The following is a 25,836-nucleotide window of genomic DNA, read 5'->3' on the forward strand; positions in this document are numbered from 1 at the left end:
CAGCCACAATCCTAACCTTACCCTGTTAGACTTCACCATCAAGGCGTCTGGAAGCCTGAGAGTTTAGAACGCGAAGAGCCTTAAAGGCCTTCTCTAATCCCTGCATTTCTATTCGAGGAAGCTAAAGCTTCAGTGGTGAAATGGTTTGTGTAGACAGCCGTTATCGAATTGACTTGGCCGAGAACTACTTTATCTTTGGAGGAAAAACAACTTGTGTTATCTTTTCAGCAATTAAATATCACATAGCGATTTCTTAAGCAACCTCTCATCGTGTGATCCGCCCTCTTTCCTCCCTGACCACATCACCTATTACTGGGCATTTCTCCTATATTGATGTTTATTTTCTCCTCTTAGAATGTAAGCTCCGTCTGCCTGAAGTCTGGCACTTGGTTGGTATTTGTTGAGTGAAAGAATGCCTGATTATGCTAGCATTAAGCAATATTTTAGAGAGAAAAAAAAAGATGCTCTACAAACGAGAGAGGAATTATTAACAGGATCATTTTATTTACATTAATAAATGCCTTAGCTCTGAGACTTCTGAAACTTCAATGAACATATGAACCACTTGTGGATCTTGTTAAAATGCAGGTTGATTTAACTGGTCTGATTCAGCTGGGTCTGGAGATTTCTGCATTTGTAACAGAATACACAGAGAATGCCCGGGACCTCTGACTCTGAGACCATACTTTGAATAGGAATGCTTCAGCTCCATCTAGACCAAGTTTGGGGGAATATTTTGCTTGGTATTTATGATGCCCGCTGTCTTAGTCTGTTTGGGCTGCTTTAACAAAAAACCACAGACTGAATAGCTTATAAGCAACAGAATTTTACTTCTCACATTATGGAGGCTTGACGTCAAAGATCAAAGTGCCAGCATTATCAGGCACTCTTCTGGGTTAGAGACTTCTAGTTGTGCCCTCCCATGTTGGGAGAGGGAGAGAACTCTCTGGAGCCTCATTTATAAGGGTGCTAATCCCATTCATGATGTTTCCATCGTGACTTAGGCACCTCCCAAAGGCCACATCTCCTAATACCATCCCCTTTGGGAGTTAGAATTTCCACATCTGAATTTTGGGGGGGGGGGGGCGCAGACATTCAAACATTAGCACTACTATATGAAAGGCACCTAGTCATTGCAAGCATGCAAGGATGAATAAGAACTGATCTTTGCTGTGTAGGGGTTTATGGAGTAGGACAAAACATAATCCAGTTCAGTAACTATTTTTTAGTAGCCATCACTGGTTGGGCTATCCATGAAATGGACCCAGCAGGGGAGATTGGCATGCAAAACACGCTGTTGTGTGCTCTTGGGATCAACCTCTGTTTTCACGGGAGGGGGAGGAAACAGGATTGAGCAGAGGGAGAGATTGATCTGTGATGTCATCCTAACAAAGGCTTCAGGGGACCTCTGGGAGCTGGGATGGCCTTTGAGAGGGAAGGATCATGAGTTGATATGAGTGGCTAGGCCTTCACTCCCAACATTGATTGGTCGTTGGATACACACCACCCCTGGAAGGAGACGTGATTTGAGCTTGTCCATTTCTTTAACTGAGGCATTATCCAAAGAGGGCTGACAGTTAAAGGGTTTTGCCAGCACTACTCCCAGCAGCAAGGAGGGATGGGGCTAAGTCTTCTGTTCCTAAAGGGGGATATGATCAGAGCTTCAAAGTCAGCATCCACCATAGTACCTATCCTTCTGAGGCACCTTGCTAGCCGCTTGGAGACTAAAGACGTTTATTAATTCACTAAATATTATTGAGTGCCATTATGTCTATGCAACCCTGTTATGCACCAGGGTACAGACCTGAATAAGACCGATATGCCCCCCGCCCATGGTGCTTACAGTCTATGAGCGATTAAACAAGCATTGATCAAACTATCACATAACTAAGTACTAAAATTGTGGTCATCCTTATCAAGGAGACCAGTGGATTTACAGGTGAGTAAACAGAAACTTAGTTTAGACTAAGTTTGAAGGAAATTCTCTCTTAAGGAAGTTATAATCATGACCTGCAAGATAAGAGGGAATTCATTTGGACAAAACTGGGGCATGGGGACTCACAGGCTAGTATGAGAGGTAAGAGGATGATCAGTAAAATATATTTTAAAACCCAGTATATAAATCTTACATAGCCACACAGAAAGCAAATGAGCAGTGCCAGTTTCCTTGGTAAAAATCTTGTGCCTATCCAAGTATATCCTTGAACATCCAAGTATATGTTGGTCCCCACTATGTCCTCTGGTGAGTTTTTAAAGCCAAAAAACAAAACAAAAGAAAACAAACCCAATGTAGGGTAAGGGGTGAATAAGTCCAAAGCCAAGTGTGAACTGAAGTGGCACTCAGAAGCTAAGGCTGCATTTTATAGGTCAAAACAGGAAATTAATAGCCCAAATAAAATAATTTAAGATGCTAGAACTATGATGTAATGAGAACAGAGAGTGAGTGTGCAGCACAAGCTATGCACTTTGGGCTCCTGGCAGGCATTGTGTATTTCCTTCCTTTTTCCTCTAGAGCAGAAAGGTCTGCCAGTTTCCCTTTAAAGGCCACAAACTTTCCAATTATTCTATGAACTATTCTATTTCCAATTCTAATTATTCTAGGAACTATGGCTAACACTTCCCCACCCTCTCGTACTTTACCATCGCCTCTATCCTGCCCCTTACCTACGTTTTCACCACGGCACTTATTACCATCCGTATGTGTGTAAATATATATATCTCCAGATATATAAGTACTGAAATGGTGGTAATCATTACCAAATAGAGCAACGAGGTTATTAGAGCATAGATTCTCTCTCTCTTCCACTAGAAAGTAAGCTCCTTATTTTCTTCACTGCTATACCTTGAGAAGCACCTATCACTATACAAATATTTATCGAATAAATATATGAATGACAAAGCAAGCTTGTGAATAGATGTGGGATTAGAACAGATACAGTTAAATGTATGGTTGATTAAGCTATAATTGGGTCACTGATGAGAATTTAGACCATTTGTTCTTGCCCAGAACACAGCCCCCTTCCAAGGAAGGCTGTCATGCTACATCTAATCCTATCATATCAACCCCTGACTCAAAGGCAATTGTCCATAGACTGCAAAGTCTTTTAGTAGATAGCTTGTCCTGAAGCATTGCCTAAGAGACGCCATATGTAAGATGGTGACTGTGGCAGAAATTGTTCACTAGCTGAGTGCTAATAACGTTTCTCAGGATCCTTCTACCTTTCTGTCTTCTCACAGAGGCTATAAAACTCAATACTCACCTTCCCAACCTTCATGGCAGCTACGTGTAGTCACATGACACGGTTCTGGTCAATAAGACGTAAGCAGAAGCCTGTGTGTGTGCATGTGAGCATGTGGTAGATGCGAAAGGAGAACTTGCTAGCCTTGACCCTTCTCCAGTCTTCCTGCCTGAACTGTAGACTCATGATACAGTAGTCCTCCTGCAACCGCGAAGCAACATGATTGAGGATAAAAAAGCCAACAGCTAAAAATGGAAGAATAAAAAGAAAGCCTGAGGAGTCAATGTTAGCATCAAGCGGCTGGACCAATGTCTGCAACTACCAACCTCTGGACTCTTGTTTTAGGAAAAAAAATAACAAAACCCTATTGATTTAAGGTACTGCCAGTTTGGTTTTCTGTTAGTTGACCTGAAATTTTTTTCGCACTCCTTGTTAGGACACCCTAAATAAATTCTCATTCAGAGAGCTGGAATGTAAATCACAAGAATGGATGGGGTTAAGTGGGAAAGAAAAAAAAAAAAAGAGAGAGCGAGAGAGAAGCAACTGGGACACCTGGGTGGCTCAGCGGGTTAAGCGTCTGACTCTTGGTCTCGGCTCAGGTCATGATCTCATGGTTGGTGAGGTCAAGCCCTGAGTCAGGCTCTTTGCCAACAGCGTGGAGACTGCTTAGGATTCTCTCTCTCTCCCAGTCTCCCTGTCCCTCCCTGTTCCCCGCATGCTCCCTCTCTCTCTCTCTCAAAATAAATAAATAAATTTTTTTTAAAAAAAAGGAAAGAAAGAAAGAAAAGGAAAAAAAAAGAAAAAGAAAGCAGCCAACTCAAGGACAGAAAGTAGAACTTTAAACAATTTTTTAAAAATGCTTATTTTTGAGAGACAGAGTGCAAGCAGGGAGGGACAGAGAGAGAGAGCGAGACACGGAATCCGAAGCAGGCTCCAGGCTCTGAACTGTCAGCACAGAGCCCGACGCGGGGCTCAAACTCACGAACTGTGAGATCATGACCTGAGCTGAAGTCAGCCACTTGACTGAGCCACCCAGGCGCCGCAGGAAGTAGAACTTCAGCATACGAAGCAAAGGTGATCTGTCATTGAGGGGGAACAGGAGGCCCCAGTGTTGGGGCTGTAACAGTCTCCAGAAGCTTGCTGGCCCTGCTGTGTACCCTGACCAGTGCTCCTTCCCTGTGGCCCCTGAGGACCGGCGCACTGGTGACTGTTTCCTCTTCTGACTTTCTGGCACATCTTCATCCAAATCCCTGGTCACTAAAGGTAACCTGAGTGTCTCTGTCCGTGGCAACTAAAAAAAGCTCACTTAACCTAATTTCTAGCCATTGTGGTCAGTCTCTTAAAGAACAGCTACCATATTCTTTCAGAAACCGTTTCTCAATGTCAGACAAAACACCGAGCTGCTGGATGACTACTGCTGAAAAAAACCCAAGCGACGTAAAGAAGCTGCAGTTTGTCCCCAGGGCCTCTGACTTCCTCTTTCAGTGCTTCTGCCTCTCTGAGTGCTTCCTCTCACCACACGAATGTCCAGTGCCCTCTTGCTGCTTTTTACTCTTTTATTTTTTTTATTTTTTGAGACAGAGAGGGCTCAAGTGAACGAGGGGCAGAGACAGAGAGAGAGAAAGAGAGAGAAGTGGGGCTCATCCGAAGCGGGGCGCGTGTTTCACCCAAAGCAGGGCTCAAGGTCACCTGCTGTGGGACTTGAACTCCCGAACTATGAGATCATGACCTGAGCCAAAGTCAGATGCTTAACGACTCCCCATCTTGCTGCTTTTTAGATACCAAGAGTTCTCCTACATTGAGAGTACCTAGAACTGCCCTGGCTCACAAGGCTTCAGCTTAAGGCTTCTCTGTACCTTGATCTTTAACCAACATTTAGGTAAACTGTTTTATAATATGCAGTCACATGCTCTTAGCTGGCTTTGAGTAAAGATGGATAAACAGCTTATAGACATCAGCACTTGGAAACTATTCTAGCGTTGGTACCCTTAGGTATTTTAGCATTATAACATTCCCTAACTAGCAAAACAATGGATTTGCAAGACTGTTGTCTTTTTCTTGAGTCAACATATCATCAGATGTTTTTTAAGAGAGACTGCACAGTGCAATGTGCCCAGTGTGAAGTGTCTTGACACGGGGCTACCTGGCTTCAATGCATCCGTCACCGTTAATTAGCCATGTGACCACGGGCAAGTTACTTCACCTCTGTGCCTCAGTGTTGTTACCTGTAAAGTGGAGATAGAATAGAGTGTACCACACAGGATTATTGTGAAGGTTAAACGAGATCATTATGAACAGTGCTTAGCCCCATGCCTGACAGGTAAGTAGATAAACATTAGCTGTGTATTATTATATGCCAGATACCCTCTGCCATAGGGATGTAAAGAAGAATAAGGTATAATTACTTCTCGGAAGGGACTTACTCTATGAGACAGAGGATTGTAAACAAAAATCGTGTTACAGATTTGTCTTGTCATAGAAGTTCCTGTTAGCGGTGTGGGAACACAGCAGGGATGTTCTGTTCAAAGAGCAATCCGGAAATTCCTTCCGAGAGGAGGGGACCTTTGAACTAAACCTTGAATCCAGTTTCTAGTCTCACCTGGGGGTCCTAGCCACCACCGACTAGTGGTGAAGAAAATAAAATAGAAAACTTTATCAACGTGTGGGGGCCAAAATGGGCCGCTTTGGCATGAAAATTATTTTTGAGTTAAAAAGCAATGAAACGCCTCGGGCGCCCGGGTGGCTCAGTTGGTTACGTGTCTCGATATGAGCTCAGGTCACGATCTCACTGTTCGTGAGATGGACCCCCACGTCGGACTCTGTGCTGACAGCGTGGAGCCTGAGCCTGCGGGAGATTCTCTCCTCTCTCTGACCCAACCCCACCCTGCTCTCTCTCAAAAGAAATATTAACCAAAAAAATATGAAAAGCCAGGAGATTCGGGAACCGCTCTTTGCTTCCCCACAAGTGCCTACGCGAAGTGAGATGGACCTGCTCCAGGAAGACAGTTCTCCCCGTAGATAATGATGTCATGACATGAGCTAGATTGGCAGACAGGAAGGAACCTCGCAAGGCCTGTTTGATCAAACTCCTCTGTGGCCCAGTTGCTTCTGAGAAGCTGAGCAAACATCTGTTTCCCAACATTTGCTCTTTATCATCTTCCCGTGAATTGAATTCTTTCCCTTTGAAGACCCCTACCCACTTCTCCTTAGTTCAGAATGACATCCATACCTCATCCTGCCTGACTGTCTTTGGAATGTCTATGTCTGTGTGGATTCCTCATATGCCTTAAATTAAAATTAATTTTCTCCTGTTAATCTTCTCATGTCAGCTTGATTCTTAGTCTGGCTGGAAGGACCTTGAAGGGGACAAGAAATTCTTTCTTCCCAACAGGTATGTACTTTTCCTATCAACTAAAATAAAATGACTGTGTCTTTCATTGATTGCAGTGAACAGTTCAACGTACATTTCAATGGTTGCAAATAATAAATCTGTTAGCATCATCAGCTTGCATTTCCCCTGTTTTTGCCTTTATAGCTCCTGTACCTACAGACCCCCAAATTCTGCACCTCCCCTATGCCCCATTCCTTACTCATTCACATCAGGTGTAAGTACATCAACAGGTTGGTAGAAGATCATAACAAGAATTTGCTTTTTTCTAAATTGAGATAGAGTTGATATATGCTGTCTATCAATTATATCAGTTACAGGTTAATCAACTTTATGTTACAGGTATACAGCATAATGATTCCATATTTGTATATATTGTGAAATAATCACCACAATAAATCTAGCTAGTATCTGTCATCATACCGAGTTACAGGTTTTTTTCCTTGTAAGAACCTTGAAGATTTACCCTCTCAGCAACTTTTGAATACAGTATTATTAACTATAGTCACTGTGCTGTATATTACATCCCCATGACATTTATTTTATAGCTGGAAGTTTGTACTTTGACTCCCTCCACTCATTTCACTCCTTCTGCCCACCCACCCCCTGCGACTACCAATCTGTTGTCTGCATCTACAAAGAAGCTTGTTTATTAAAATTAAAATATAATGAAGCCAACACTAACCCTTAGGCTAAAAGTGGGAGGAACAGTTTAATCATGACCTAACTGGAGACAATAGAATAGTTTTAAAAAATTGCATCAATCTGAGAGGAACAGTAATGATGGAAACAGAAAAAACTGCAGAGTCCTGAGAGGCAAAATGGTTCAGTGTGTCCCCAGCAGAGCCCCAGAGAGAATGTCCATTCCTGGTTATGCTCACATTCAGCCCCTTTGCCAGAGAATACGGGGGTGGGAAAGCAGACTGCCTGGGTTCAAATCCCAGTCCCGTGTAGTAGCCCCGTGATCCTGGGGAAGTTATTATACCTCTGTGTGCCTCACTTTCCTCCTCAGGGAAATGTGGATAATAGTGATACTCACCTCAACAAGGGCAGATGTGAGAGTTGAGCGAATACATGAGAGGGTAGCACAGGGCCTGGTCCTGAGAGGGCACATGAGAAATTACGGTCCACCTTTCTTTTCCCGGCATCAACTAGTTACCGTTTCCTCCTCTTTTCTCTGGCCCGCAGTCCCAGGGCACCCAGGCGTTGGCATGTGATGCAGGCAGAACTAGGCCTTCCTGTGGCCATTTTGGGGGTACTTGGCACTGAGCAGGCTGAGAAAGGAGGTAAGGACTGGCCCAAAACGGAATTCCCAGAAGCAGGCCTGGGAGAGTAAGAGATCTGACGACCTAGCCACGCCTCTGGGAAGCAAAAAGGCAAATTAGGAAAATCCGCTTCAGGAAGAGGACAGTTGGTGTCCAGCACAGTTTTTGTACACGTTCTAGGCACAGCGCCTCAGGAAAACTGGAAATCAGAGGAGACATTCAGGAGGTGAATGGGCCCCATGTCTGACTGAGCGAGGATGAAGACAAAGCCCTTGTTGGCAGGGCTCAACCTCACGGGAAACAAGATTTCGAACTTCTCTCTTATTAGTGCCTCAAAATTTTCGGCAACTCCCTAGTTTCATTACAAAATGGCGACCGTAATGATGACTGTATTAAATTTATTTTTATATTTCTTTTAGGGAAAGGGATGAAAATTCAGAAAGAATAATCTGTTGATGGTAAAAATTGTTCTCATCTTCTCTGTGGAAGAATTGCGGGGGTTTTAAATCAGAGCCCAGAAGTTTAAACAGCTACTAGCAATGAATTTCCTTTTTAGAAAGTGTTACATTGTAATCATTACGTCATTATCACTTCAAAAGGTTTGTTCTTTCAACTTTGTGGTTTAAAATGTGTGTGTTAATTTGTCAGCAGTGAAAAGGAGCTGGGGAGTTCGCTGAACTGTAATTGTGGTTTTTAGCGAGAATCCTCGCATTGCTTGAGTCCGAATGAACGTCAGCAGACTCTTCTCTTTTCAATGTACGAGCCTGAAACACAAAAGAGACTGGGCATATGATCCATTTTTAAGTGATGAAGATTTGGATTTAAAAAATCTGTAAACCCAGTCCCTTTTTCAGGTTAGGGAACAAGAAGGAGAAAAAGGCCAGAAGACGTTTTAAGAGTCTAGACTTGCCAATAGCTACCTGTGGCTACCGAGCACTTTTAATGTGCTCGGATTCAGGCACGAATTCTGGATACGGACGACTCAGTACAAAAGGAAAAAGTAAAACATATCATTAATATTTTAAACGTACGGATCACACGCTGAATGATCATGCCTGGAATATAGCGAGTTAAAAAAGGGTTCTCAAAATTAACTATACCTGTTTCTTGGGGCACCTGGGTGGCTCGGTCGGTTAAATGTCCGACTCTTATTTAGGTTCAGGTCATGATGTCACTAGTGAGTTCCTGAATTCGAGCCCTTTGTTGGACTCCACACTGACAATGCAGAGCCCGCTTGGGATTCTCTCTTTCTCCCTCTCTCTCTGCCCCTCCCCCATTCTCTCTCTCTCTCTCAAAATAAATAAATAAACTTAAAAAAATTTACACCTGTTTACTTACACCTTTTCATACTTATTTAAGTATGAAAATTTAAAATCACACACACACACACACACACACACACACACACACACACACACGGCTCACACTAAAATCTACCTGACTAGCAGCACCTGGGTGATTCAGTTGGTTAAGCGTCTGACTCTTGGTTTGGGCTCAGGTCATGATCTAAGGGTCGGTCCCTGAGATTGAGCCCTGCATCCAGCTCTGTGCTGACATTGCAGATCCTGCTTGGGGTTCTCTCTCTCTCTCCCATTCCCTCTGCCCCTCCTCTCTCTCTCTCTCTCTCTCTCTCTCTCTCTCTCTCTCTCTCTCTCTTTCTCTCTCTCTCAAAATAAATAAAAATAAAACTTAAAAAAAAGAAAAAGAAAAAATCTACCAGACTAAACACGAAAATCCTTTATTTCTGTCATTTTCTTTGCATATGTGTGGACACCACGCTGGTCTCAGGCTCTTCTGCTTGGATCCTGCTATCTGCAACTCTTTCCTCACTTCCTCACTTTCTGCTTGCTGCTGAGATCTTCCTCAGTCAGCATTTCCCTGCTAGAGACTGACAATGACTCCATCCTGCTAAGTGTAAGGTTTCAGGTGTTCTGCCTGGTCGTCCTTTGCATTACCAATAAGCTTTGAAATTAACTCTTGTTTTAGTCCAAACAATAGAATTTGTTGGAAGGGATACCAGGGCATTTCAGGAGGTCCAAAGACTGGGCCTTGGGAAAGGAGGCAGGGATAAGGAGAGCACCATGGGCTAATTCAGGAGAGTTATTTCATTGCTGTCCTGTTCCCACGCTCGTGGTTAAAAAGGCTACCGGTCGGCCTCTGATTTTTACCTATGAGGCTGTTTCAGCTACTGGTAGAATGACACTTGTCACATTCTGATTCTAAAGTGGAGATGTCCAGCTCGGGGGCCCTGGTCTAATACTGTATCTAATATTCCTTTAATTTTTCACATTGCAGTTGGCCTGAGCATACAGGCTGTCTCAATACTCACTGACTGATATCACAGTAGTAACAGGAAATTGTTGTTTGCTTTACCTTTTAGAAAACACTTGTAAATAGCCGTTATATTCCTGAATTCTCACAACTGCAAGCTGTTTATTATCATTCTGTAGACATACCAACAGAAGTGCAGATCAACGAACTGACTTTCCCGAGGTCCCAAGCCAGGTGATTTGGTTGGCTCATCCTGAAGGCTGGGCTCTTGGCCACATGTCTGGGACCCTTTCCACCCTTGCATGCTTCTTGCTACTCTCTTTCCTCAGGAAAACCCCCTTGGCTCTGACCTTGCAGAAAGCGTGTCAGAAGTTGTCAGACATCATCTGCTTTTTATCAAAGGTACTTTGGATGTGGGAGGAGGAAAGTGGTGAGCTGTACTAAATAGATGAGTCATTGTCTCAAGATTGAGGAAGCCAAGATTTGTATCTTGGGGACTTTTCAGGAGGATGGTGAGTTTCTTGACATTAAAAACAAACAAGTGAAGGAAAAGAGGAAAACAGACTTCAGGTTTTTATTTTCCCTTTTTCCTTTTGATGCACATTCTTCTTATTACATTTCTCACCTGCACATTTCTTACTGATCTTAACAATTTCTGTTAAAAATGCCCGGTGTTGTTGTAATTTACTTACTTTCTATAGCATTATAGAAATTGACATTAATTGACAACCTCTGGAGAGGTGTTTGTACATATGCTTTACAAGGCAGTCTTTCTTTCTTTTTCTTTCTTTCTTTCTTTCTTTCTTTCTTTCTTTCTTTCTTTCTTTCTTTTAATTTGAGAGAGAGAGAGAGAGAAAGAGAGGAAGCATGCACCTGCTGGGGAGAGAAGCAGTGGGAGAGAGAGAGAGAGAGAGAGAGAGAGAGAGAGAGAATGTTAAGCAGCCTCCACGTTCAGCCTGATTTCACGACCCTGGGATTATGACCTGAGCCGCAATCAAGAGTCAGACGCTCAACCGACTGAGCCACTCAGGTGCCCCACAAGGCAGTCTTTCAACTCTTTTCCTACTAACATTCAGGTCTGCGCTTAATTGAACAAGCCTCGCTGAGGTTTATCACATTTTTCTTCCTTTTCTGCTTGGCTGTTCTGATTCTTCTCAAATACTCCACCCATTTGCAAGAAAGCATTCTGGTCGGTGTCCTTATCCTGGCCAGGAAGGAAAGAACAATGAATCTTCTCAGCAGGAGACACTTGTGGATGAGTCACAGTCATAGCGTAACTTTTTTCTGCGCATGTATTCTCCTTAAACATTCTCTTGCCAGCCTTTAAAAGTTTTGGGGGATATTTAGTATTATCTGTGAGAATCTGGAGAACTAGTTAGTATTAAGGTCTTGTTGGATAGAAGCTCGATAGGAGCAGTAGATAGAGGCAGCGTCTCAAGTCCTTGAAGGGAACAACAGAGATAAGCTGGAAGCAAGGAGAGTGATAAATAGATTACACATTACAAGCCAGAGGACACAACATCCTGACCCTGTGGCTTCTAAGACCTTCAGCCTGACAGACCTAGAGTCACTCTCTAGAGACCTAGAGAGTGCATATACACTCTCCTCTTCCACCTCTGCCCCAGGGTTACACCTAGACTCATTATATACATTGGCATTGCAGGCACAGTCACCCCTCCCCCCACATTGAGGAAGGCTGCCGTGATGGTTCTGGTACAAACGTTCTAGAGTCAAAAACTCCCCCTCCCAACCTGTGGCAGGAGTCTCCCAAATGGTTGGAAGCAGCCTCTGTTAGAGACCACCCCACTGTCCCATCTCCTTCCAGCCCAGAGAGACCCAATAATATCCAATCCCAAAACACCTGTTCCACCTGGAACCTACTTGTTCTCCCACCATGAGAGTGCACTTTCGTTTTAATAAACTGCTTTGTGCTACTTTCCTTCTGCCTGGGTTTATTCAAGTGCAGATCCCCACGTAAGTCTCGTGGGAAATACAAGGGCCAAGACCTCCATTCACACAGTGCAGACCTCACCCCTGACATTCTGAACCGTTATTTTACTTGGTTGCTTGCTGTAGTGGGATGAATTAAGTTCCGTATTGGGAAACCAGAGTAATTGGACGATGAATGTTATGTTCGAGTATAGTTTTATGAAGGTTTCTAGGCTCTTTAAAATATCCAATTTTGCCTCCTTCTGGAAGAGAACTATAATATTTTTACTTCAAAAAACTTTTAGGGGCATCTGGGTGGTTCAGTGGGTTGAGCATCTGACTCTGGATTTCAGCCCAGGTCATGACCCCATGGTTCATGAGATTGAGCCCCGAATCGGGCTCTGTGCTGACAACAATGGAGCATGCTTGGGATTCTCTCTTGTCCTCTCTCTCTGCCCTCCCCTGCTCACTCTCTATCTCTCTCTCAAAATAAATAAAAATAAACTTAAAATATTTTAATGAATTGTACACAAAGAAAAGCATACATAAGAAAATATTATTCATTTTCAAAACCTGAGTATACTAAGTAACCACCACCCAGAAGAAACAGAACATTATAGCACCCTAGAATTCTTCCTATTGCTCCCTGCCTGAAAGAGAAAGGAAAAAAAAAAAAGGTTTAGAAATGAGCTTAGAAACGGTAGCTTCCAAGATATGCAAGGCTGTATCATTATAGAGTAAGTCTTTGGTTAAAAATGGTGTTCACTTCCCCTGATTCACTTATCTTTCAGATGTTTTAGGTATCTTGGAATTTCTAAATGCTCAATCTTGGAATCACTTGTTATTATCAGCCTTAATCTTAAAATGTCAGCTACAGATTGTCACTGTAAAGTCTAGCCACCTCTGTTCCTTGGCAGTTAGTAAGTCTCCTATGCCAAACCCCTTCATGAAGTCTCTGGGTCTCAATTTTCCCTCTCTTTAGCCAAGACGAACCACTGTCCCGACTTGGGACGCCAGAGATGAGTTGCCTGTGTTTGTACTTCACATGAATGGAATTGGATTGTATGTACTTTTTTGTGTCTAGGTTCTTTCACTAACCATCAATCATTTTATAAGCCCACTTCGGATCCTCTGTCCCTCTCTGTCTCCCTGCCCCTCACCGTGCATGCTCACTCTCTCTCTCAAAAATGAATAAGCATTTAAGAAAAAAAAGTTTTTTGATTTTTTTTCAGTACATTCTCATGTAGAAAGCCTAAAATGTACAAAGATGCATAAAGAACCAAAAAAATAATATGCATAATCTCACCATCTATAGAGAACTACTATTAATTAAGACTTTCGGGTATTTTTTCCAATCCTCTTTGTATGAATTTTTTTTTAAAGATTATTTATTTTGAGACAGAGAAAGTGTGCAAGTGGGGGAGGGGCAGAGAGAAAAGGGGACAGAGGGTCTGAAGTGGGTTCTGCACTGACAGCAGAGAGCCTGATGTGAGGCTCAAATCCCTGAAGTCAGATGCCTAACCTGAGCCACCCAGGCACCTGTATGAAATGTTTTACAAATTTACATAGCGAGGATGAGCTGAGTAGTCAACTTTGAATTTTTCCTTCTTTGGGCTTAATATTGTATTTTAACATTTTCTTTTTCATTAAATATTCTTCATAAATATCATTTTTTTTGGAGCAGCAGGCAAAAGTCTATTGGAGTATAAGATTAGAAAGGAAGAATAGTAGGAAAGCTCTCATTGCAGAGAGGGGACATTCGGAAGTGAATGCCCCATGAATATCATATTTAAAAACTGGATATTCTCATTTCATAAATGAACCATCACGTACTTACTCATTCTTCTGAGGGAATCTTTACATTTTTAATTGCCAAACAGTTAGTTTTTTAATACATAAATCTTTTCCTGCACTTCTGATTACAGGGAGGTATCTAGATGTAATGTTACCTGCCAAACCATCTGAATGCCTTAGGTGTGCTCGATAATTATTTCCCAAAATATTTCAGGAGTATTATACCAGTTTATACTCCTAGTAGCAACATATGAAAGCGTCTCTGCTGTGTATCCTTATTAGCATTGCTTCTTGTGTCACCAAGAAAGGTTTCTGGGGGCACATGGGGGGCTTGCTCAGCTAAGCGTCCAACTCTGGGTTTTGGCTCAGGTCGTGATCTCACGGTTTGTGAGTTTGAGCCCTGCGTTGGGTTCTGTGCTGATAGCGCAGAGTCTGCTTGGGATTCTCTCTCCCTCTCTCTGTGTCCCTCCCCTACTCACGCTCTCTCTCTCTCTCTCTCTCTCTCACACGCTCTTTCTCTCAGAGTAAATATATAAACTTTAAATTAATAAACTTTAAATATATAAACTTTAAAAAAAATAAAAAAGAGGGGCACCTGGGTGTGTCAGTCGATTGAGCAACCAACTCTTGATTTTGGCTCCGGTCATGATCTCAGTTTGTGAGTTCTAGCCCCATGTCAGGCTGTGTGCTGACAGTGTGGCACCTGCTTGGGATTCTCTCTCTCTCTGCTTCTCTCTGTCCCTCCCCTACTCACGCTCTCTCTCCCTCTCTCAAAATAAATAAAGTTAAAAAGTTTAAGAAAAAACATTAAAAAAAGAAAAAAAGGAAAGGTTTCTGGTTTAATGGGAAAAAAAGTTGAATCCGATCAACCTTCAAGTGAGGTTGAATATTGTCTCACATGTGTTCTTGCCATCTGTATTTTTTCCATTGCAAAATCAATTCATTTCCTTTGTCCCGTTGCATGATTTGTTAACCGTGATTTATCTGTTTGTATTATTTCTCACTACTTCATCTCAGAAAGGAGGGGGTTTCTGTCTCCACTTAGAGACTGGGGGGAAGGGTTTGGCCTAGGAGACAATGAGTAACTCCCCAGGGACAGAGGTGGCTAAACTTCAAAGTGACAATCTTTGAAGTGGTTGTCAGTGGTTGACATTGAAAGACTAAGACTGGTAATAACAAGTGATTCTAAGATTGGGCATTGAAAAATTCCAAGATATCCGAGAGAAGTGATATCCTTCCTTCCCTCCTCCCTCTCTCCCTCCCTCCCTCCTTCTTTCCCTCTCTCCCTCTCTCTTCCTTCCTTTTTCCCTTCCTTCCTATATATACTTATTATGTGCAAATTACTGTTCTGGCTGCTAGGGATAAAGCAAATAAAACAAAGTACATGCCCCCATGGAACGTTCTTTCTAAAATGAGGTTGATTGAAGTATCACTTACATGCTGTAAAATCTGCCATTTTCAGGAGTACAGTTCTATGATTTTGACGAACCTATAAAATTATGTAACTGCCACGACAATCCAGGTATAGTATATTTTCCATCACCAAAATCAAAAGCCCCTTTATACTCATACCCTCTATCCACCCCTAGCCCTTCATAAGCACTGATCTGGTTTTTGTCTCTATAATTTAGCCTCTTCCTGAATGCCATATAAATGCAATCATTTACTATGTAGCATTTTGTGTCTGGCTTTTTTTCACGTAGCATAATGCTTTTGAGATTCATCCATGTTGTTGCATCCATCAGGCATTTGTTCTTTTTATTCCTGAGTAGGATTCCATTTCATGGATGCACGAGACATTTATCTGTTCACCGTTTGATGGTCATTTATGTTGTTTCTAGTTTGGGTTTATTATGGCTAAAGCTGCTGGAAACATTCACTGACAGGTTATTTTGTGTGCACGCAGGTTTTAGTTTCTTTTGGGTAAGTACCTAAGAATGGGAGCATGAGGACATACAGCATTTGTTTAACTTTATAAGAAACTGCCAAACTAGTTTTCAAGTTGGCCAAACTCTTTTGCATTCCCACTAGTGGTAAATGAGAGTTCCTTTCTTTGTTTGTTTAATTTTACTGTAACCATTCTAATAGGTGTGTGAGCTTATATTTTATTGGAAAGCACCAATCTTTTGCCCAGTTCATCAGTGTGGTATTTCTCAATCTCCCATATTTCTTCTTAGATTGGAAGAGATGGAATCAGTCCATCGGGTTATGACAAATAGAGGACCCCAATCATTCTGATTGATGGTTCTCATTGTGGATTCTCTTCTGTGAAATTTAGGCAGAACTTTGCTGTTCACAAACACTTAGGGTTGGGTATGCTATGTTTTAGGAGGGCATACTCATGCACTGAGCTGGGGAAGTAGGTGAGAAAAGCCTCTTAGTATGTTTCTGCTGATAACCAAAGGGCCTAGGGAATCCCTGAGAAAAGCTTTGTTCTAGGGTGACTAATCAGGATGCATTGCTGGTGAGGAGACTAGAAACCAGGAGACAGTTTAGGAGGGTGCGTGGGAATCCAGTCCTGAGCGAACAGAGATCAGAACTAGGTTGTAGTATTGGTAAAGGCTGAATATGACTAAAGCCAAACCAAACCACAACAACAAAAAACGCACAAAAAAATGATTAGGGATGGATATGATAAAAGGATAATCTAAATTAGTAGCTGAATATTGGTGTGAGGGCAAATAAATGAGTTGGAGTGCTTGGAGTTTTACATTTAAGTGATAAGGGGAAGGATCCCAATAGCAAAGTGGAATAGCATTTCACAAAGTCTCCGTCTTGCTAAATCCAATGGTCAGGCAGTTCTCCAGATGCATTTTACTGACTTCTCAGCAAAATAGACATGCGCCAATGGACACATCAGATGCTTTTTTTGTTCTTTTCTTAACTTTAGGATACTCCTCCCTCTTAAATCTTCTGTAACATTGCCTGCTCCTTTGCTTCTCCTTTGTTGCTTCCTCCTCATCCCCTCCACCTCTCAAGTTTTGTATCCTTAGCCTGAACCTTTTCCTTGGCCTTGACTTGCATATTTACCTACTGAATACCTCTGCTCTGGTGTTTAGTAGGTACCTCAAACTTAGCATATCCACTGCCAGTCTCCTGGTCTTCATAATCCCATACCCATGTCTCCTACACTTGTCCTCTTTTATTCCAAATGCTCAGGCCCCAAATCATGAGATCAGTCTTGACTTCTCTTCCTCTCAGATCTACGTCATACTCATTAGCATATGTTTTTGGCTTTCCCTTCAAAATATGCTCATACCCTGACCATTTCTATCTGCTTCTATTGCTACCATCATGGGCTGAGTCACCAACTCTAGAAGCTTTATTTTTCTCACCTGTAGAAAGGGTATAATAATTACTAATGATGATGATGATAATAATAATAATAATATCTTTTTCATAGAATTGTATGAAGAATAAATGAGATAACCCCTGTAGTATAGTATAGCATCTTGTACCTAGTAAATTAAAGTTATTTATTATTTCTATCACTGATAGAAAGAGGTATTCCTTATCAAAAAAAGCTATTAAAGTTACATTTCAAAAAGATTTTCCCTATTCCATAGTCCCAAAGTTGGATCTATTATTTTTTAGTTGCTCCTTTTAAGGATGTGACTGTTTATTCTGTAATTGTGGTTTGTTTAAGGGGAAGTTGCACAACGTACTTTATTTGTGCTGACCATTTAAGAAATTTCTAAGTTGTTATGAGGAGTCAAACATTATATCTGAATAACCTAAAGTATGGCTTAAAAACAGGAATTTCTGGGCGTTGAGAAGAGTTAGCATGTTTCTGAATTGTTGAGCTGTTCTTTTTGTTTAGAATAGAATAAGAAATTCTTTGGGTTGGCACCCCATTCCTCTGATTTCAGACACTAGAACACGCAATATTTCTTGTCTCCCTTGCCTCTAAATTGAGGCCTCTAATCCTTGCACTGCATGATCCTTTATTAAAAATTAGAGAATTATTTTGTTATCTTTTATTTGATAGAAAGACCTATATAGGGAGAACTTTTTTTTTTAATTAGATATTGTTATCAAGAAAGAGAGACTATAAATGCTCTTATTCAAACTTCCTTAACCATTTCATTTCAGAAGATATGAGGTGTAGAGTTTGGAAAGATGTCCAACATAAATTTTCTGTTAGCTACTAAAAAAGTCTTTATTGACTTATTCTAGGATATGGAGTATGTTTCTCGTCATGATTTAAAAAAAAAAAAAGATGGGACACCTGGGTGGCTCTGTCGGTTGAGCATCCAACTTCGGCTCAGGTCATGATCTCACCATTCTGAGTTCGAGCCCCACACCAGGCTCTGTGCTGACAGCTCAGGGCCTGGAGCCTGCTTCAGATTCTGTGTCTCCTTCTCTGTCTCTACCCCTCCCCCACTCATGCTCTGTCTCTCACAAAAATAAATAAACATTAGGAAAGAAAAATTTTTTTAAATGTTCACTACCCCAACCTTTTTCTTGGTAATCCTTGTGAAAATTGACTGCCTTTAGAAGAGGCTGATCAGAATGTGGGACACAAACTAGATACTAACAGTGATGCTAAGTGGCAATGAAAAGAGCTCCACATGTCCCTGGAGATGAGAGAGTGGGACTGTCTTAAAGTCTTAAAGTCTTAAAAAAGCCTGGTATGCACGGTCAAATATTTGAGGGAACACATCACAGAACTATGTTGATTTCTTGGAAGTTCTTTTGACATGTGGACTTTCTTGAGTGGCTGTGATAATTGCTATCACTATGTGTTGGCTAAAATTTACCAGCTCGGTGTTGGGAATGTATATTGAGAGGAAGCTATGCCAGAACCCACTGTGGTTTGGTTTAAGGTCCAAACAGTCACCATATTCGAGCTATGATTCAGATAAGAGCTCTGCCTTTTTCTTGTTATACGTGTCTAAGGAAATCATAAAGCTTTAAGCATGAGCACAGCTATTTAATTTCTATGATCGAAAAACATAATTAGAAGAAAAATCAAAGAAATATGAATAATTAAATAAAATTAACATTTTCTTCCCTGTTTCATAAATACTGGTTTTTCATTCATTCTTCATGGAAAAAAAAAAAAAAAACTTTTGAAATTTCTTTCTAAATCCCAAGACTTTATGCCCCCAACTCTCACATGTTATGCAATTTCGGGCTTTGAGAATTCTACCCAATCCTTGAGGCAAAATCCCTAACATTTTTCTTACAACGTTCTGACTGCTGAAGATTAAAATTTTTACCTGTTTTTTCAGCCCTCCCTCAAAGCTGACTTCTAAGGTAATTCTCAGAGGTTCTCATTCCCTATTATGGAAACTTCTGTTTCTCTTTGTTCCATAGGGAAGTAAAAGAGAGATTGTATCTGCCTATGAAAAGCTTTAAAGTTGCCTGGATAAAATCTTATTGATAATGTCTAATCAGGAAATACTTTCTCTTTTCTCTTAACCTCAGCCTCTGCTTTATTATTTTCCTAATGTACATTGAATAGTCTCTCCAGCCACATCTCTCAGAGGTTAAATTTGAAAACATAGTTAAATTTAAGCACGACTTTTTATAAACAGCAATATTTGAAAACATATATAAGGGATATCACCATATTGGCCCATTTTATCACATAAAGGCAGATGCAGTATTCCACATTTTGCTTGAGTATTTATTATCTTACTCCCTTCCAGTTTTGTCTGTTTTTGTTAACTTCCATATTCTCACCACCTAGAGTAGTACCTGATACCTAAAACACAATACAAAATAATTGAGTGAGTGAATTAATATCTTTTCCTTCCTTTGTACCTTCTAAAGATATTAATGGCCATACCATATTGTATTACATTTAAAAGATGGGTTTTAACGAGAGGTAAGACGTTCCAAATAAGAGACCTGTATACTTTAACTATTGCTAACAAAAAGACACAATTATGTGATAGATGCATCTTATGTTCTGAGAATTCCACACAGGAAAACTTAAGAAGGTATATTTATTTTATATGTCATACAAATATAACGTTTAGTCACAAAAAAATAAATTTGTACAAGAGTTAGAAATTCTGGGCTCTAGGACCAGCTCTCTCCTTAATTATGTCTCATACCGTGAGCAAATTTACTTTTACTTTTCTGGACTTAGACCCATTAACAGTGTCCGCCAGACTATTAAATATCTCCATTATCTTCACTTTGTCATGTTCTTATTGAACCCTGGTGAATGCATCTATGTGTCTCCCCATGCACCACATTATATTGAAGAGATCTACTTATGCATGTTCTTCCCATGAGATTTAAGAAACTTGGACTCTACCCTATAAAAATAATAGCTACTACTTTTTAGTACTTTTAAGTGTCCTATCCTACTAATTGAATATTTTTTAAATGTTTATTTTTGAGAGAGAGCGTGAGTGGGGCAGAGGCAGAGAGAGGGGGGACAGAGGATCTGAAGAAGGTTCCTTGCTGACAGCAGTGAGCCCGATGGGGGGTTCAAATCCATGAACCGTTTGATCATGACCTGAGCTGAAGTTGGATGCTCAACCCATTGAGCCACCCCGGCGCCCCTGCCTAATTGAATATTTTTAAGAGAGCCATTAAATAGGTATATCTAACTCCATTTTATAGAAGAAAAATGTTTAAAACTTTGAGAACTTAATCAACATGCCCCAGATCTGTAAACATCTGGGATTCCAACCTCTACTTTGACACCAAGGTCTCTGTTCTTCCTTACCTTACACTAGACCCTACTGCCTCTGTAAAAGACGCTGAATACCTACCAAGTGCCAAATACTAATATATTGACTGTAATCCTGAAAACAACCTTGCACAGTAGATAATGATTATCCTCAGCCTACATCATATAGATCAGATAACTGATGCTTAGAGTTGAGAAGTAGTCTCCTCAACCATGCAACTAGTAAATTCTGAGAAGTCTAATACTTCTTTCTGCAAATTATCATATTTGATATTTATATTTTTCTTCATCCTCTACCCACTCATGTTCCGTTTGCTTTTAGCCAGCACTTTAGCTGGTTGGAATTCTTTGTATGGTTGAATGATTTTATTTGGTTGAGTTTTTTGTTTTTTGTTTTTTTTTTTTTTACCATTGTTCCTAAAGGGTCTGAGCCCTTAGTGGTTCTACCTCTATTGAGCTATTCTGGTCTTTCACAAAATTTGTCACTGAATAGGAAAATTCTGACAGTTGTTCCGTGCCCCCAAATAATTTGCTGGGGTTGAGTTGAGTTGATGTGCTCCAGGAAGGAGACCACATTTGTAAAAATACCTTAACTTAGAGTCATCCCATATGTGATCACATTTATGGTAATTAACTGTCATTCTCTAGGACCCATGTATCTCTGTTACAAGCCAGGCAAGTGAATCAAGTGGGAATATCACAGTAGTCACATTCCAACCCCAACATTTTCCAAGTGTTTCATGGTGGGTGATCTCTGTAATTTCCTTAAGGGCATGTTATTGTTTTCAGTTGCTATTTTGGAAGGAAGAGGCAGAGGGGTTCCCACTTAGTTTAGTCTTTTCTACCATAATATACCTTATTCCATGGTCATTGAGTTGATTACAAAGTTTGGTCAAAAGTTGGTCAAAGAGTTGATTACAACTCTTTCAACTATGTACTCATGAACTGGAGAAGCAGTCACAGTTTCACAGACAAATTCAGGCTAAGACTTCATTTTCATCTCCCTCTTTGACCTCTTCCATAGACAGTCCAGAGAAGGATTCTGGTTCCACGGTGATTGGGATCTGCTCAGATCCAATCTAATAATGGACTCCATTTTTGCACTGAAGGAACTCTGTCCCTATAACTGGCTCAGATCTGGGACCCGGATGTGAGACCATGATTCTTAATTGTAGCAGCTCAAGTTAGGCTCACTAGTCCCAAAGTTTGTTTTTGTTTTTTTTTTTTTAAACACATAAATATAAATGTAGTTACATATATCCTGCAGATGATATCTTGCTGATTGCGTATAGGTCGGTTTCTGAAATTTATTTAAATAGTATTGTGCTAGTGATCTTTATTCCTTACATTTAAAACTCAATATTCCATTTCCCTTCTCACTGTAGCATGACATTCATAACAGAAGCATCCCAGATTTTACCCATCTGTTCCCTCAGTATTGGGCATCTGTGATGCTTTTAATTTTCTGCTCTGCAGAGCTGCTTCTGTGTGCAGGCCCCGTGTCTGTGGATCTGTGTGGGGGCTCCTCTAGGGCTACGGCCAGGAGTAGGATTGCCTGTCCAGGGGTCTGCTGAGTACTGCCGTGTGCTCTCCTGGATGGCTATAACACTGCATTTCCACCTGTGAGGCATAATCATTCCCGTTTTCCTCTGTTTTTACTAAAACTTAACATTTTCTGATTACCTGAAAGCTTGATCTTCTTTAGTTTACATGTCTGCAAGGAATAGTAGGGTTGGGCATCTATATACTTGTTAGCCTCGTTTGTCCCCTTCTGTAAATTACATCATATCCCTTGTTCTTATTTTGTTTCTTGTCTTTTGCTGATCTGCACAGATTTCTTCTCTGTCCTAGACATAACTCCCTTTTAGACTTTAGACATCACAAATGTTTTCTCCTTTTCTATCACCAATGACTTTATCTTGCCTGTGGTACTCTTTGATGGAAAAAAAAATCCTTAATTTTGACATAAGTTTATCAATTTTTTATTTTACCTTATGACTTATAGTATGTGGGTCTCATTTGAAATGTTTCTTCTGAATTTATTGTTATTTTAGGGCGCCTGGGTGGCTCAGTTGGTTAAACATCTGGCTCTTGACTTTGGCTCAGGTCTTGATCTCATGGTATGTGGGTTTGAGTCTCATATTGGGCTTTAGTGCTGGCAGTGCAGATCCTGCTTGGGATTCTCTCCCTCTCCCTCTCTCTCTGCCCTTCCCCTGCTTGTGTGTTCTCTCTCTCTCTCTCAAAATAAATAAATAAATTTTAAAAAATAAAATATTTCTTCTGACTTTGAGTCTGCAAAAATATTCTCATATATATATATATATTTAGGTTTTATTTATTTTGAGAGAGGGAGAAAGAGAGTGAACAGGGTAGGGACAGAGAGGGAAGAAGAGAGAGAATCCCAAGCAGTCTCCGCACCATCAGCAGGGAGCCCAACACGGAGCTCGCTCGATCCCACAAAATGTGAGCTCATGACCTGAGCCGAAATTAAAAGTTGGACACTCAACTGACTGAGCGACCTTGGAGTCCCTTTCCTATATTTTTTCTGTTCCCTTTATAGTTTCCCTTCATATTCAATTCTTTAAAACATCTAGAGCTAACCTTAGGTATGATGTACAATAGGAATCTATTTTTCTTCTTATAAAAAGCCAATTTTACCAAAATTATCTACTAAACAATCCGTGATTTCCCTTATGATTATATTTAAATATATACGAAGGTCTGTTCCTGAACTTTGTTCTGTTGCTGTACTATTTTTAAAATGTTATTATCATGGCTTTGTAATATGCTCATTATCTCTCAGGGAGAAGCCCCTTACTTTGCTCTACTTTTTCAAAACTATTTCAAGATATGCACCATCTTTTATTCTTTTATATATGTCTTGAAACCATTTTGTTTGTGTTCTTCAAAAATATCCAGCTGGACCTTTGCTTGGAGTTGCATTAGATCAATTTGAGGAGAAATGACATCTCGATAATGTTAAATTGTCTTATCTGTGATCTCCTTTATAGAATTCTATTTTTTTTCCAAATAAAACTTCCTTTGCTATTTTTATTGCTCTGTTATTTTCAATTATATTTCTCTTGGGTAATGGCTCATGCTGAGGGATGCAAATTGACCTCATTGCTGGCAAGCTCACTAAACCTTGTTCTTCCCTAGAATCCATTTGCTGATTATCTTTTAAAATTTTTTTGAGAGAGAAAGAGTGTGCACGTATGAGCACAAGTGGGGCAGGGGCAAAGGTAGAGGGAGAGAGAGAATCTTAAGCAGGCTCCTTGCCCAGCTCGATCTCACAAACCATGATCATGACCTGAGCCAAAATCGAGAGTCAGACAGTTAACCACCTGAGCCACCCAGGCGCCCCCATTTATTGACTCTGTAGGTTTTTGAATATTTTTATGATATCACTTGCAAGTAATGACAGTTTCACCATCCTCCTTCTAGTCCTTAAACTTGTGTTCCTTATCTTGGGATGTTTGCCAAGGCCTTTGATACTAGGTCCAATAGAAGCTGTGATAGAGGGTGTTGCTCCTGACCTCAAACATGAAAGCACCCCAAATTTCTCCACTAAGTAGGATATATGTTAAAGGTTTTTGCTAGATAATCTTTTTTTTTCACTTAAGGAAATTCTCTATCTTCTCAGTTTTCTGAGATTTCTTAAAAAATAGTAGGTAGGTACGGAATGTTTAAAATTCATCTGTTTCACCTCTGCCGCGTAACCTTCCCTCACACTCATCCAGCGTATCTTACCCATCCATTCCACCAGTAACGGATACCTGTGCTCCCTCTAGCTCCGTGACTCCAGAAACGGTTCTCCGTGGTTCAGCCTTGTGCAGCCTTAGCTATTCCCTCTGGGGGAAGATAGAGATAAGATATGGCAAGAGCAAACTGGAAGATGTAGATTGTTTACATAATCTACATGTTCTAATTTGTGGATGATGGGTTCATGGGCATTCATTATATTTTTAAAAATGTATATATGAAGACATATACATGTTTTTAAAAATTGAAGGGGGTCGTGTATAAAGTGATGACCAATATATCGTGATTAATCCACTTAAATATAGCTGAGGTCTTAAAAGAAAACAACAAAGACTGCCCCTTCCCTGGACAAATAAATCTCTAACAATCCTTGACTAAAATGTTAGGTAAAACCAATGTGGTGAGACATAGTAGGATGTAAGGAGTAGAACCTGAAGAAGGTTAAGAATGCCTTGTTCAAGGGAAACAAATAGATCTTGACAAAATAGTTGAATGCGGAAAAATAAACAGAAACACAAATATGCACCTTAGAATATAAGGGGTGCTCCCTGGATAGACAAAAAATGTACACATTTCAGAACAAGGAAGTTTGAATTACCAAGGAAAAAGCATAAAAGGGGGAAAAAAGGAAATAAAAAGTATGGCCAATAGGAAGTGTGAAATACAACACAGAAATACAATAATACAATAATTACAATACACTTAAAAGAGTCAAACTGATGGATCAAAACTGACACATTTTCTGGTAAGAAGGATACAGAAAGGTTGAAAGGAGTAAATGGAAAGAAATACACCAGGAAAACATGAACTTAAAGGAAGCTGAGGTAACCATCTTGGGTTAAGGCAGAATTTAAGACAACAAACATCCTGAGGGCCGGAGACATTACTATGGGAAAAAGAAACCTTAGATCAAGAAGATGTGACAGTCATACATGCACCAATCAATTTAATGTCAAGATATATAAGGGAACAATAGATCAATTTGGGAGAAGAGCTTAGAGCTTACCGTCTTATTATTTGCCCAGGAAGCTAACATACTGCCCTTAGCTGGTTGGCATACCTGGGGGAAGGGACAAAGGCTCAGCCCTTAGCTTTTGCCCTTCTAAGTGCATTATTTTTATTTTTATTTTTTTAAATGTTTATTTATTTTTGAGAGAGTGCAAGTGGGGGAGGGGCAGAGAGAGAGGGAGACACAGAATCCAAAGCAGGCTCCAGGTTCTGAGCTGTCTGCACAGAGCCAGACATGGGGCTTGAGCCAATGGTCTGCCAGATCATGACCTGAGCTGAAGTTGAACCTCAAACTGACCGAGCCCCCCAGGAACCCCTCCCCTTCCAAGCACATTTAAAGAGAGAGAGCCCACACACGCACTTTCCTCAGCCTGGGGAGTTCTTGTGTGAGGTCTCATTTATTGTGTCCCCAGCTCCCATTACCCCATATTTCGGGGGACTTCCCTGAGCCTCAGACCAGCACTGCCCTTTTCCCAGAGCTGCCTCCTCTGGGCTGTCATCTCCTTTCCTCCAAGAATGTTGGGGCAG

General features: G+C 40.8%; 1 long non-coding RNA gene across 2 annotated transcripts; it reads left to right on the forward strand.

The window, feature by feature from the left end:
• Positions 1-4,219: 4,219 nt before the first annotated feature.
• LOC122220422 lies at positions 4,220-9,041 on the forward strand. 2 transcript variants are annotated; one of them, XR_006202840.1, is made up of 4 exons: positions 4,220-4,502; positions 6,569-6,630; positions 6,775-6,860; positions 7,816-9,041. It is a non-coding gene; the product is annotated as an uncharacterized LOC122220422 (long non-coding RNA). The 2 variants fall into 2 exon arrangements; XR_006202839.1 differs by having other exon boundaries at positions 6,775-9,041.
• The last annotated feature ends 16,795 nt before the right edge of the window (positions 9,042-25,836 follow it).

The sequence above is a fragment of the Panthera leo genome, chromosome B2 (assembly GCF_018350215.1).
Source record: "Panthera leo isolate Ple1 chromosome B2, P.leo_Ple1_pat1.1, whole genome shotgun sequence".
NCBI lineage: Eukaryota > Metazoa > Chordata > Mammalia > Carnivora > Felidae > Panthera > Panthera leo.